This window comes from Varroa destructor, unplaced genomic scaffold (genome assembly GCF_002443255.2).
Source record: "Varroa destructor unplaced genomic scaffold, Vdes_3.0 BEIS01000004.1, whole genome shotgun sequence".
NCBI lineage: Eukaryota > Metazoa > Arthropoda > Arachnida > Mesostigmata > Varroidae > Varroa > Varroa destructor.
Window position 1 is genome coordinate 34,934,759 of NW_019211457.1, and position 14,118 is coordinate 34,948,876.

Consider the following 14,118-nt stretch of genomic DNA (forward strand, 5'->3'; position numbering starts at 1 on the left):
CTTATGCACATATGTAAGAAGAAGGCTTACTTTGCAAACCATCATGTGGACCGCTCCAGGCCTTCAGTATGCTTTCGGATATTCAGTTTCTTCCACCCCAGACACACAAGTCCACCGCATGCGAGTGTATCGCCAGCCTATATGGAAGAATAGACATATTTCAATACTTCAGATAGTGCTGCCAGTTTCTTACTGTTGGTTTACCGAATATAGCGTATCTAGACTGCACATAGTGATATCTTTATTTTCTTTATAGAAATTTACATATAGTCATATATAGTCAGAGTACGTTATTCGACGTTGCGCAAGCTTACGTAATCAATAGTAACCAATCTGAATACTGAGATTAATCTACATACTCCGTTTTATTATCCATCCAAGGTCTATATAAGTGTCCAGTAAACTGCAGTAAAACATAAACAATTTTAAGGACTGACTAATTTGAATGCGGCCCAGGAAAACTATTACTATAGATCACTATCTACTATAGATCACTGTTAGCATCCATTAATGCGGTAAACGCTCTGAAGAGCTCAGTTATCGCCTGTCTTGGTGTCACAGAATATACGGGATATTCTGCAACATTTCGACAAACTCACTTAACACTTATATGCATACATGCACGATACAGCATGCGTCAACTAGTTAACGATCGTGCACAACATTTTGTTTTGCAATGCTGTTGCAATGGAACTTACTACCTAGTATCACTTCTGCATTGTTTTTTGCAGCTGTTTGTTGATGGCTTAGGGACAGGTAGTCAGACAATGGACGATATAGGGTCTATGGCAGAAAAAAGTCACTAGCATATTATAAAGTTGAAAAGTAAACTTATAAATAAAAAAAAAGAAAAAGAACTTAAGCTGCCGACTTGCCTGATATGAATATTTTGCCAAACGAGGCTGAGGCCTGAGACTGGACACGTTCTCCGAAGACAGGCTCGCGAGTCCGTCCAGCGACCTGATCGTCTGACGCCCTTGGAAAATCTAATTAGTTTTGAAGCGGGCGATATTTAATTTTATATTTGTTTATACTACATACAGCCCTGCACGCTTAGGATGCTCACGTCCTGCTATATGTCGTCTAAAGTGCTTTAGGGCCGAGAACCTCTACTCTCAAACGTTTAGTCTAGGGTCCCTGTTTACAAGCATTCTCTTCAAAGTCTGTCTAGAACGCTCGACGTTAACGAAGGTTGCTGCAAAGAAACTGCACGGTTTGACAGCGGAAACAGGGCCTCTACAACTGAAATTTCCAGCTGCCTGAAACTTCACTAATGTGGTTCCAGTATCATGAATTACAAAGAGCTCGGAGCGTCCTCTACCTCCTGATAGAAATAAAGGCAACAGTCTGCTTCTTAGATAATTAAGTAATAAGTGCAGCAATTACATTTACACGATAACGATATATTATATTTAACAAAAATTAACTAGTGTCAAATGAAAAAAAAATCCATTTTTGAGTGGGTAATTAAAGTTAGAAAATAGAATAATTTAACTGTGCACAAAGACGCACAAGGAACAGCATTAAATGTAACACAATTGTTCGAAATTGGCGGCGAATCCTCTAGTAGCCACTTTCTTTTTTAACTGATACATTATATATAATAATAATAAAACTATTAACCCAATGTGGCCGTTTTACGTTATGAACTTAGGCTTCCAAAACCTCAGCGATCTTACAGCTACCGATCTGTCAGCGATTACAATGCGTACAATAGTGCTGCTCTAAATAGTAGTTGCTGCTTTTCTTTGTCCAATGGCAGCTGTGGTATTTTTTTGCCCCGAGGGCATTAAAACCTCTCGTCGCGCATGCAATAGCCGTCGCGGGCGTTTCTGACGCGGCAGTATTACCAGCTACATGATCGTAGCACGCTTCGAACGACGACAGTGTTATTACAGAATTATTGATTCCGTCTTACTTACGTTACGATCCTGAGCTAGATAGTTTTCAAAGGGAGTAAGAGATAAAGTCATTTTAGGGTCGAGACAGGCAGCCAGTCAAGCAAAAATTGTTATTATCATACCGCTGAATAGAAACTACGTTGTTGTTGTTGTTATTCATGTTGTTAGTGTGATTTATTTAGAAAGCTTTCATGATTTTGCCGTATTACACGATCCTGCAAAGCAGGAGTTCCTTCAAACGGTAAAATTAGGTCGTTTGTTTCGTTAATTAGTCACAATTTTTTGTTCCCTTTGTCGATCGATAGATGTCTAATTAAACATAGGCTCGGAATGTATATAGAATAATAATTTACACAACTGTAATACTAAAAAGCCGTAATATAATGGGAAATTTCAGTAGAAAGGTAATTACCAAGGTTTTGTAGAAGTGACAGACATTGCGTTATAAATTGTCCTCTTATTGTTCTACTTAATGCTGCCTTAATTAATCTGTTTATTATAGTGAGCAACGTAATGTCTATATATAATAGGATCACATTTGGACGCTATAACAGTACCTATAGCCCAGTGTTACCGACACATCTGCCTCAGGTACTCCTACAAAGCTACATCGGGTCGTGTTTGCCCTTTGAGGTTGGGGCCATAAGTAAAGAATAGACTTAAGTGCATAGACCGTCATCGTGGTTCCCTGAAATTGCTTATTTAGACTCTTATGCTCCTTTAGATTTCCTAATATTTCGTGCCATTTCAACATAATATACATATATGCGTCTTTTGCTACATGGCTCTAAATATGGCTTTCTATCACTATATTGGCAGAACAATAAATTTATAGAGCTATAATTGGCGGTAACGGCTATGGAATAGACGTTGTACTCGACCTAAATAGTCATTTTCATGGCTTCCCGCTGTTCGACTGTAGCACACGACCGTCTTTACGAATTACTTATAGCAGAACCTCCGCACTTGATGCCTATTGGCGAGAAAAAGCGACGTTAATGTCGCAGCGATCTGTCGTCCTTATACACACAGCACAGGATGGAATAGTGGTAACCGTAAGTGCCTTGATGAGCAATATCTAATCCTGACCACTCATTCAGCCGAGGACTCACCGCCACAACCCAATATACACGGTGTGAAAAATCTTCATCGCTACACAGACATTTAGCTGTGCACAGGGATAAGACGGTAATAGCTTCGAAGCTTAATTTTCCTATTGATACCATCCTGTTTTACCATAATTATTCCATATATCGAATGGATGGTTCTGCACTGAACTATCTACAAAATAATATAGTAGTACGTCAATAATACGCCATAAGGTGGACCCTTTCTCACACTGCATGTTCTGATAATGTACTATTAGCTTTGTAATTCTGGCGAATAGGCTTTCAGGACCCCCGGTGAGACGCATAGGTCGTATGACATGGCTTTGACGAGGAGGAAATTTACTAGGTGCCTGAAGTTAATCCCTTTAAGGCAAGAGTTTTGCCGAATGTAGCCCCGTATACCCATAGACGTAAGCGAGTAAGTTAAGTTAAGCAACAAATGGCCGCATGATCTGCGGATGGATGAAAAACTCATCTTAGTGGCGAATGGTTCTTTACGGTAGCCTGTAAGCCACGTTATTTTAGCGGAAGTCAACACAGCATTAGCTATTGACACTTCGCATATCTATCTCCACGTCTCTAACCATCGTTAATGGAAGGACGATCCTTCTGCTAGTTGGACATGATGATCGATTCCTTCGGCAGCTTGCCTACATATACGGCAGTGGCCGATTATGGCACCATCCATCGTCTTACAGACTGTACTGACGTAATGGTCACGTTTATGCTTCTGGGCAAAAATGGCAGGCTTATTAGATTAACGATAAACCCCACAAAGTAGTATGTACATAGATAATGAAACCAGCTTGAAGATGAACAGGGAATAAGTAAGGCCGTTGAGCACCAAAAATTTTTTTCTTTTGTAACAGCCCAGAGAAAAAAAAGGTTACGCAGTACTCCGCTACGAAAGTCGGCTACTCTAGGCAATCCGAACTTGTTGTCGTAAACAAGACACCTCTCTGGTAGTTGTTTTCCGAAAAAAAAAAACACCTCTGCTTTTATATATATATAGCTATAACAGTTGTACAATATGAATCTCTACAATAAAGGGCAGAGAGCGAATATTACGATCGGCTATTCTAGGAACATTTGATCGTGCCTAACTTTAGGTGCCATTGAAAATGGTTAACAGTTGAAATACTGCCTATTAACGTGTGAGCTAATAGTGGATGACTAGGAGTTTTGCACGGTATCCGAAGCGTGTGAACAATTGTAGGTGTCGTGAACGACTCCTTCGTTTAGATATACATTCTGAATGTTAGAGCTGTATTTCGTGTGCGTACATTGATAAAATGTACGATTAACAACAACGAACATACGCAAAATTGCTTATAAAGGTAGACTGCTAGACAAAATAGCATTAAACTAACTATTGTACCAAAAGCAGTGTATTATAGTCTAGTTTCGGATCCTTTATAACGACCATCTAAGTATCTCGATATCTCGATAAGTAACCACTGTTAATATAATAAAAGTATGGAATAATGATTTCTAGTTTTTCGCTTTACGGATACGGTAGTGGTGAGGAGCTGAATTGGCTGTCCGCATACTGATACAAACCTTGGACGGAAGGTATTGCATCGTGCATGATAGTAGTCTTTATGAGTGAATCTGACTGGAAGGAGGGAGTCTCAGCGCCTTTGCTGCCTGACGCTACTAGTTAACTTTCCAATATGTGTGCAAGCCGTTCTGTCATCGCGTATACGATAGCCATCTGTATCAGCGAAACTGTGTCAATTGCCGTCACTGCTTTTATAGGCTCATCTTAGCTAGTTTTTATTACCTGCCTACCGAATAGTATATGTGTGCAAAAAAGCCAGTGATTGTATCGGTGTGCGGGACAGTATGCAACGGGTTTTCATTTGTTCTCGTTGCGCTGTATGGGGCCAGTTAGCTTAGTTGGCCTTAAGGCCCAACAGCTACCATCGCGGTCGAAGGAGCGCTTGAATATAATTTTTCGTGATTTGGGGAATCCGTCAAAACTGATAGTTATATTTGTTCAATAAACTCGATTAAACATATATATATATACACATCTAACTTGCGTTTCTTACAGATGGGTCGTCGAATGCGACACTTGCGCCGACCTAAAACGAGACCTAAGCTATGTATTCAACAACGATCACGTGATCCTTTTTCGCAGTTTTTATTTTATTTCGGGATGTTAGATGTGTTCATTTTTCGGATACTATTGTTTGACTGATTAGATTTTAAGCTTGAAATGATCGAATAGTGAAAAATAAATAAAACGGGTACATTCAATTAGGAATCAAAGCAATGAAAATAACAAAACTCTAATTAGGTGTTTCCGATGGGCTTGTACACAGCCCAGATGCGGTACTGGCCTATGTTCTATTTACAATACGTTCTCTTATTTTACAATCCAGCCTCGTTTTTTTTTTCGCTGTAACGAAATAGCGAAACTGCTATTCAGATAGAAAGACTGGGAATGCTACAAAGTGGTAAAGCAAATTTTAATTGAATACAAAATAAGGCTTTGTGTGTCAACAACAGGCCCAAAGTTGAAGGTCATCCTTTTCAGTTTCGTGCCTAGTAAGTTTACGCTAACTGATTCAACGTGTACATCACGTCACTCGCAGCTCCGTCCTACTCTGCAAGAACACCGTGCGTGCTCGTCCTTGAAATGCATGCTAATTCATCTTGGAACATTGCTCTTATCGGAATTTTCTACTCGATTTCCCTGGAGTAGAGCCCTGTTTCGTTCTAGTTCATCTCTACCGCTGTTCAGCGCACATCGTTGAAATGAAAACTCACGCCGCGCCCTCTCTAAGGGCCGAGCGTGTTCCGTCGACCCTTACGCTGCACCACCAGGAAACCTGTTGAACCATCCCACATCTGAAAAATAATTTATATGGCCTACATAAATCAAGGCTAAATCCTTTGCTCTGCTTCATTTTGCTTTACCTGTAGACAAATTAAAATGGAGCTGTATCACATTAATAACTTTAACGTATATAGGGCCTTTGAAAATACGAGATCGATAATCGGACCCCGAAAAGCGTTTATTTTTTTAATAGGACCATCCAGTGTCAACGTGTCATTGTACACTCTAAAAGTTGAAATTTATAGAAAACAACGTGAAAAGTGGCCTAACAAGTGTTACTTAGGACTAGATGATTCTCGGAAAAGTCCTATCGCAATAGCGAGTGTCCACAGAGGTTCTTTAAGTGATAAAAAGAAATTTTTCTTGCGCTCGTTCTGCTATTACTACCGACCGAAAAGCATCAGAGCGCAAAGCTAAAGCTCGAATTGTTAATTTGGTAACATTCGAACAGAACCATCAGGGTATCAAAAGATGTGTGTATCATTCTTTCTTTTTACACAATTTGTCTTCTAAAAATAATTCAATCTCGTTTTTCCTAGGCCATTTGGTGACGTTATAACCAGTTATTATTAACTTTGGTATCGTTGGACATGAATGGCATAGGCTCTTGAAGATATTAGTTAAATTTTTATCAATTAAAACTACCCATTGAAAAGATATGCTCGTCAATAGAAATTTAAAATGAGTTCCGCGGACGAAATACTGTCCTCATAGAAAGAGAAATAAAAATCATAAAATAATCTGAAATAGTCGTAAGTGAAATTATCCGATACGTTCGCGTGTCCCTATTTTCGACGGCACCAACTATTTGACATAGTTAATTGTCTGCTTTCCGGAACTTACTGCGCAACGGCTCGTTTTAACATCTAGGCAACTTACTGATGCTGAGAGCGATGAAGAATAAAGGAGCATCGTGAGCTTGAGGCAGGGCATTTCTAGATTTTCTACGACTAAAGGAAGGTTCTCAAATGATTTCACTGTGAAGTTAACGCAAATCAAGGGCATCAGTTCTTACTTTACTACTACTACTACTGCTACTACTACTACTACTACTACTACTACTACTACTACTGCTACTGCTACTGCTACTGCTACTGCTACTACTACAACTACTACTGCTACTACTATTACTACTACTACTACGTTACAGCCAGAGAGTAACTGAAAAAATTCAACAATCTTCGGTTAGGTTAGGTTATTTCGGTTAGGTTAGGTATTGTCTTCTATCCTGGCGCGTACTGTACATGTACAAAAGAAGAATATATTATTTGCTTTACCTCTCATGCTAGTTTCAGTCGTCCTATTACTAGTGGCATTCCGTTAAGCTCCTTTGCCCTGTTCCAGGCTATCGTAGACCTATCGAACAGTCTGTTCAAAAAGACAGTATCTTTTTGTCTATTGTGAGTTAAGCTTAGATCGATTGTGTTGGACAATACAGTCACAAAGGACAGTACAAAGACAAAAGGACAGCATATATAATCGATAAATGCCACCGTTTAAAATTTCGAATTTCTTATAGTTCATTATCTTTCTTATTTCGTATAGTTCATTACAAGTCATACCAGCGAAAGCTCTTCTCGCTGGTCGTATACGTCCTCTTATGAATACATTTACAAACATGAACATAACATGGAATAGTTAGTGTATTTCAGTGTCAGCCTCTACGAAGCAGAGTACAAGCAGCAAGCTTGTACTTGATTTTTTTCATGACCTATGACGCCAAGTTTGAAGATTTTTACACTCTCTTTTATCTTTATACAATCTCTTGTGCCCTTTGGTCCCAACGAACAAGGCCACATGAAGGTTGTCTGCTCTATATACATACACTGGAGCTGGACCCTTGCTCTTTTCCGCTACCTAAATTTACACGTCACAAAGCCCAGAACACTGCTTGGATTTTGAGCAAGAACACCTGGCTCAAGAAGAAAACACTGTTATCTCACGTAGCAAGTGAGTATCGTGACTGCCTACGGCACGGACGGGATGCAAGGCCGCTATCACGAGGCCTCGAGCACCGAAATTATCTCTGGCACTCCACCGAATCTCACCATCAGCGGGATACACAAGCAGGCTCGGGGGGAAGAAAATAGCTTACGGCCTGTATGAAACAGTTCAAGATCTAGGACAAACTGGTTTGGGCTAGTGCAAATGTAACAATATCTGACTCATCTGTATGATTCCAAAGTGGGTAAGACGAGGCGAACTACACAGAAAGAGTAGGAAGCAGCCAAGGGCTTGAAGACGTTACTGGCACATGCAAATCATAGTAAGCGGACGAGCTTCTGAAAGAGTCTAAGGAATATTAATGACCTTTTATAATTTTTCAGTATCTATCCTGCTTGTACGATGTGGATCGTATGATCCATCGTAACATCATCATATAGCATCGTAAGATCATCATATAACTCGATTGCATGTGCTTTTAAATACATATTATATCGTACACCGTATTTGGAGTTCGTATGTGGCAATGCAATTGAAATTACAGACCCCTCAATTTTGTAAAACAGAATACAACAGGAACAAAAACAAAGGCGCAGGAGAAACGAGGTCGGTTGATGGTCAAACACTGGGAACTAATTTACTGAATCCTAACGCAGAGACGATATATATCAAGTTCATTCATTATATAAAGTTAACGAGTGCTTTCCGTTAAAATGGCATACGTCAAAGATTATTTCCTTTTTGAGATTTTGTAACGTCAGCTAAACCATTCGAACTTTACGTTTGAGACTACCGTAGAACACAAAAAAAAAAATAAAAAAATCTTTAGAGAGATCCAAAATAACCACCCCTTTGAATGTGCTGACTATTATCAATACATATAAAAACCTATTTTTGATAAACCTTTGATATTGTAAAAATCAAAAATAAGAAATCAGAAGCGGAGATATCATTTATCTATAATTTAGATAAACAAAAATATATTTCTTGGACAGCTGGCCTTTTTAGGATTTTTTTTGGCTTCTGCCAGCCCACCATTTGAGTTTGCTAGACTCTTTTTATATGAGTTTGAGCGCTAGTTTTATTTTTTCTTGGCTGAGCCTTGGCCTAGAATTTAAAGCTTCCGACTCTAATGTCCTTTAGGGTACTATTACGAAAGCCATTGCGAGGTGAAAGCTTGGTTCTGCAGCCACGCAACCTCCATATGTGTTTTTTCAGCTTTGCTATATTCTCTTCTTTTTATGAGAAATATCTGCCTGAAAATATTTTGCGCAGATTTCCAGTTTCGAACACGTGATTATGTACAAATGGTCATCAGAGCGGGACTTCAAGAAATACAGAATGGCATTGCTGTTTTAAGGTTATTGCTGAATTTAGAGAAAGCACGCTCAAAGGCGGCCCGTGGCCAGTTCTGAGTTGTAATTTTTGTTGAGGTAATGGCAGGCATGTTAGATAATCATATCTATCGACAAATAAGAAATATTTCTAAATAACTACTTTCGTTTAAGTGTGATATATAAACAAGTGGCATTTATTTCTTCGAAATAATCTTAAACTTAATCGAAAGGCAACATTACAATTTGTAGTTAGCGTTCTCCATATTGAATTCTCTGCTCTAACACGTTTTGATGAGATAGAGTATCTAATCTTTTTATTTTTAAAATGTCTTACGGTTCATATGCATTGGTCTATCCTAATTATGCGGCCAATTGTTTTCGAACTCGTAAAAACAACAGGCCATCGTTTAAAATCGTCGTCGTAGTTTTAACGGGAATTACAAAAAAAAATGCCGAAAACTTGACCAAATTGGTCAGATATGCTCAAGTAATTTTTAGCCATATTTTCGCGTACATTATATCTCAAGCTGATAATCTGAGATGTAAAATAGGCGAATATATTTACAGCTGAGGAAAGCTAATGAAGAAAAAAAAAGCAAGATATTTTTACTATAGTTGGATGATAAACGTATCGCACAGCCAATTAAACTTAAAAACATTTGTGCAAAGCAAGCTTAATTTAACAGATTCAAATAGCACCTATGGAGTTTTTTTTTGGCACGCACCGAACACGCTTTGGACAATTCAGTTATTTATGCATAAACTATCCATCTTCAAGCTTTCTTTTTATTGTCAACAAAGCGCAATTTTCAAATCGGAACTATCGTCATATGTTTTATGCTCTCAGTTACGTCGCTGGTGTTAAATATTGTGATTGAATATTGTTATTATTTCTATTATTTATTGTTAATCAACACCTAGATACCTGAGACGGGAACCAAAGCCAATACTTTTTTTATATATTACAATTATATACAATATTTTTATAGAAAAATTGCACAAGGACCCCTTCGCTACCGCAGTTTCCGAGTTGCCGGATCTGCCGCTAACCTAAAATCTGCTCTCCTGTCGCGTCCCATGTCTAGCAATTGAAGTACGTTTGGTGCCGCTTCCGATAGCTGCATAGATTATGCCTTTAAATGTATTTATCCACTGTCTGACAGAGATCGACGACATCCACCACAGAGCAGCATCAACACCCTCATAAGGGCGGTACGTGGCCAAACATGGGCCAGGTACGTTTCTACCAGTAGATCCTAATATATATATGAAAAGAGAAGGTTACACTTGCGGAAAATTACATTCTTGTTACTCAAAAGAGAACATAGAAAGGAAATACTATCGACGGGAAAAACAAGGCTGTCTTGTATAAGTACAAATTTAGCCAAAAATTAGGTTTAATTTAAGGCTTTGCATCTTCCGCCGCATACCTCACTTCACTTACCTATAATTCTAATGTTTTAGTGAGACTGTTAATAAAGGTTTCATGAAAAAAAAACGATTAAAAAAAGCGAGAGTCCCTGTCACTCTGCTTAAATGCTAATGTTCTTCCAAAAACTTAGGTATAAGTACACTAGCGTTTGTGCTGTACCTTAATAAATATACAAGGTCAGGCAATTCTCTTGTAGCGTAAAATAAACCAGCGAAAACCGTGCTACACTGGGCCAGCGATTCTCAGAGGAGCGTATCTAGGTAATTTTTCTATTCACAGAACGGCAGGAATTGGAGTGTATGAGAATGCACATAAGAGCGATTGGGATTGACGTAAAATTATCGGACTAATAATCTACGTGTCAAAGTTCTAATTGTGTTTGGTTAGATTCTGAAGATCTACTTAGATAAAATTATATGAGGCGGTACATCCTCAAGTTTTATGATCGTGGAAGCAGTCGTAGACAATCGGAACGCAAGATATCGCAAAAACAGATGGATATTCGTCCGACCGTGTTGAGGACTTTGCTCGTTGTGATTCTTACGTATAGTCGCTTTCAAATCAATCGAACAAAGATTAGATCGTAATTCGTTACGTGTCTTTACGGCAGTGTGCCAGTTTTTTTTCGAAGCTGGTAGTTATTCTACAGTTCAAATCGACCCGAATGCGGTATGAAATTTCTTTTCGATCGCGTCAGTGTCTCGGCATAAATTCGAAACCGAGTAAACAGAGCGAGAGCACAATTAGGAAGGAAAATAGATATATATTTTCGCCGTATATTTTCGTGAGTATTTAAATAAAATGTTGCGACTAGAGTTTTGTGCGGTGTACACCATCCATATCAGTTTAAATAACTATAGCACATAGGTTAATTACATCTAATAAACATTACCTCTGAACTATCAGCTTTTTCTTTCTCATGAATTCTCGTGAATGGCGGAGCAATTATTTTCAGTGAAGTAATTTCGTTACATTGCCAACGTTCCATGTGAATTAGGAAATTATACTTTTTCTTTACGCTCGAATGTATCGTTCGACATACAGTTATTGTACCGTTGAAAAATACAAGAAATCGATTAAAGGTTCATCGCAAAAACGTCACGAAACAGATAGAAATTGACCAAATATTCTATAGTAATACAGAATATCAGATATAAGAAAAACACAGGCCATATAAAATGCAGGTAACATAGGCAAACGATGTCTTGTTTTTCTGATAATTCAAGCTCAAGTAGTTTCTGGTCAGTTTTTAATCTTTTGTCGGTTTGGATCTTTTTTCTATTAAATAGTAACATTTTTTCGTTATGAAAATTCAGAACTTGTGATATAAAGCACTCTTTGCAATGTATCTATAGTTAGAACAATAATAATTTTAGGTTTATCCCTTATTTTTGTTATTATTGCAGATAAGAGCAGTTCTGTACAGATGTCTAGCGATTTTGATCACAATACGTATTTACCAATTAGGCTTATGTAACACAGTTAATAATATATGCTAGAAACCATACGTTTAGTTTAGAGCTTGCTCTGCTCTATTCAGTACTGACAAAGCACATAGGCCATTGTAGGCCGCAACTAGGTGTCTAGGAGCTTAGCATTATCGCTGTCTTCCTTGATAGCTTTCCACAGCGGGTCGTTTTGAATCCATTAACCCCACTGAGGGTGAGTCCTGATCGTGTATCACATGCTTCAAACAGTACTTCGACAACGATAGCACAAGACTGCTCTGTATACAGTAGAAGATGTTTATCGTAGTAATAGCTCGTTTGCATAGCGTTCGCCGTTTTGCTGTTCTGTTGTAGAACAATGTTTTGCCCGATTTACAGTGTTGACGTCGTCTTCCTCCTTTTCTTCGTTTGACAAGGATCTTTTCGGTCCGGTTAGGCCCACGGGAAATGGGCGTAGGAGTCCACATCTTGCAATGGTCCAACGAGTGTTAAAAGTTAGCCGCAAGGTCTATACCGCGATTCGAAAGCCCAGGCCGAGAAAGCTGTATCATAACAGAAAAATGCTGTGCGCCTGAGCAAAAAATACGCAATCGGTCTACCGAAACCCGATGTTGACGACATTTCATTCGCATTCAAAATTCCGTTGCCCAAAACCTATAGACCTATAGTATTTACTACTTTGCATGCATGGTAACCAACAAGGAAAAGGAGTCAATATCTCCATTTTATTCGCACACCTGGAAATGGCAACGTTCTATACAACACAACAGCATACGGCATAGATTGGCTATACGGAATAATAATTAATCGAAGAAAGCAAAAGTTGAGACGTAATTGTAATTCATAAACCCTACAAACGCATATAGTGTTATATGCCGTTTACTTGGCCATCGGATTTAGCTACAACATCAGAGACGTCAGCGGCAGGAAGCGATTTGAATCGTCCGAACCGTTTAAGGACAAGCAGCCAGAGCCGATAACCACGGCACTGATTTCCACGACGAAATCCCATAGGGTACCACTCAATAAAACAGTACCGCGACTATACTGCCACTGTTTTCCAATTTGTTGCAGGAACAGGGAGAGGTGTCTGTTACGATCTTACGCCATTCCGGTATGTTACAAGTACAGCCAGAACGACACACTGATACAGCGGAATGCTCGGTCGTATCATTGTGGATCTGGTTTGCAATGACGGCAGCTTAACAGTATGCGTTGATTAGTAGTACGCATAGCCTCGACGTAATTAGGACGGAAAGACATGAAATGCTGAAACTTTCCTATACTGTGTTATAGCTTCTGATATATTTATATACGCATTGGTGCAAGATACTTAGGCCTCGCAGGCATGTGGTTTTATGCGTCATCTTTGTTGAAGAACTTATTGCGATTAGCTTATTTTTTAGATTAGTACCATCATGGAAGAGGGAACAGGATTTTAATATAAAATATTACAAAGTATTATACACATATGGTACGAACAGATAGATCATGGTTTAATATGCCAGACATTGAGGAATAGACCTTGATCATCAAGGCGTATTCTTGCGTCACAGCGATATTGCGCAGGCGCAGCATCTGGTTGAAATTCAGTATTCACTTCTTCTGAAAATAGATACTTGTATTTTAATATTTTTAAATGTATTAATAATAATAATATAGGTAAATAAAAAGAACCATCTAATTAATCCGTTACCTGCATTACGCCGTAATTTCTGTCAAATTTACATATACGTGTAGATTTATGGCTGTTAAGCTAAGTGTAATTGTATCACGATGGAATCGCTGAATTTTGACATCGTTTCAAGCAATTTTTCCTAGAGACTGTACATCCGGTCCATATTTTTTTCAACTGCCACTCACAACATTGTTTTTTACGGTCCGGATCATTTTCAGGATTAGCATTGTTCCACTGTGACTTTTTCGTCTTGAGTGTTTTAAAATGCGATACACACTTGATTTGCTGATGCCAGACTCACGGTTTGATTGCCCTACAAATTTCTAGGATATTTCCAATATTCTTCTTCGGTGCAGCAAACAATCTCAAGTTCCAACTGTTTTAAACCCATCTCTCATTCGATCAGTTGTGCTCAGGACGTGTG

At 38.7% G+C, this 14,118-nt stretch overlaps 1 protein-coding gene across 1 annotated transcript in view; it reads right to left on the minus strand.

The window, feature by feature from the left end:
- Positions 1–5,148: 5,148 nt before the first annotated feature.
- LOC147756123 (uncharacterized) overlaps positions 5,149–14,118 on the minus strand; it is a 67,659-nt gene continuing 58,689 nt past the window's right edge. Inside the window, exon 5 of the mRNA XM_086986583.1 lies at positions 5,149–5,866. The gene's annotated coding sequence lies outside the window, so the exon portion shown is untranslated. The remainder of the gene's footprint in view (positions 5,867–14,118) is intronic.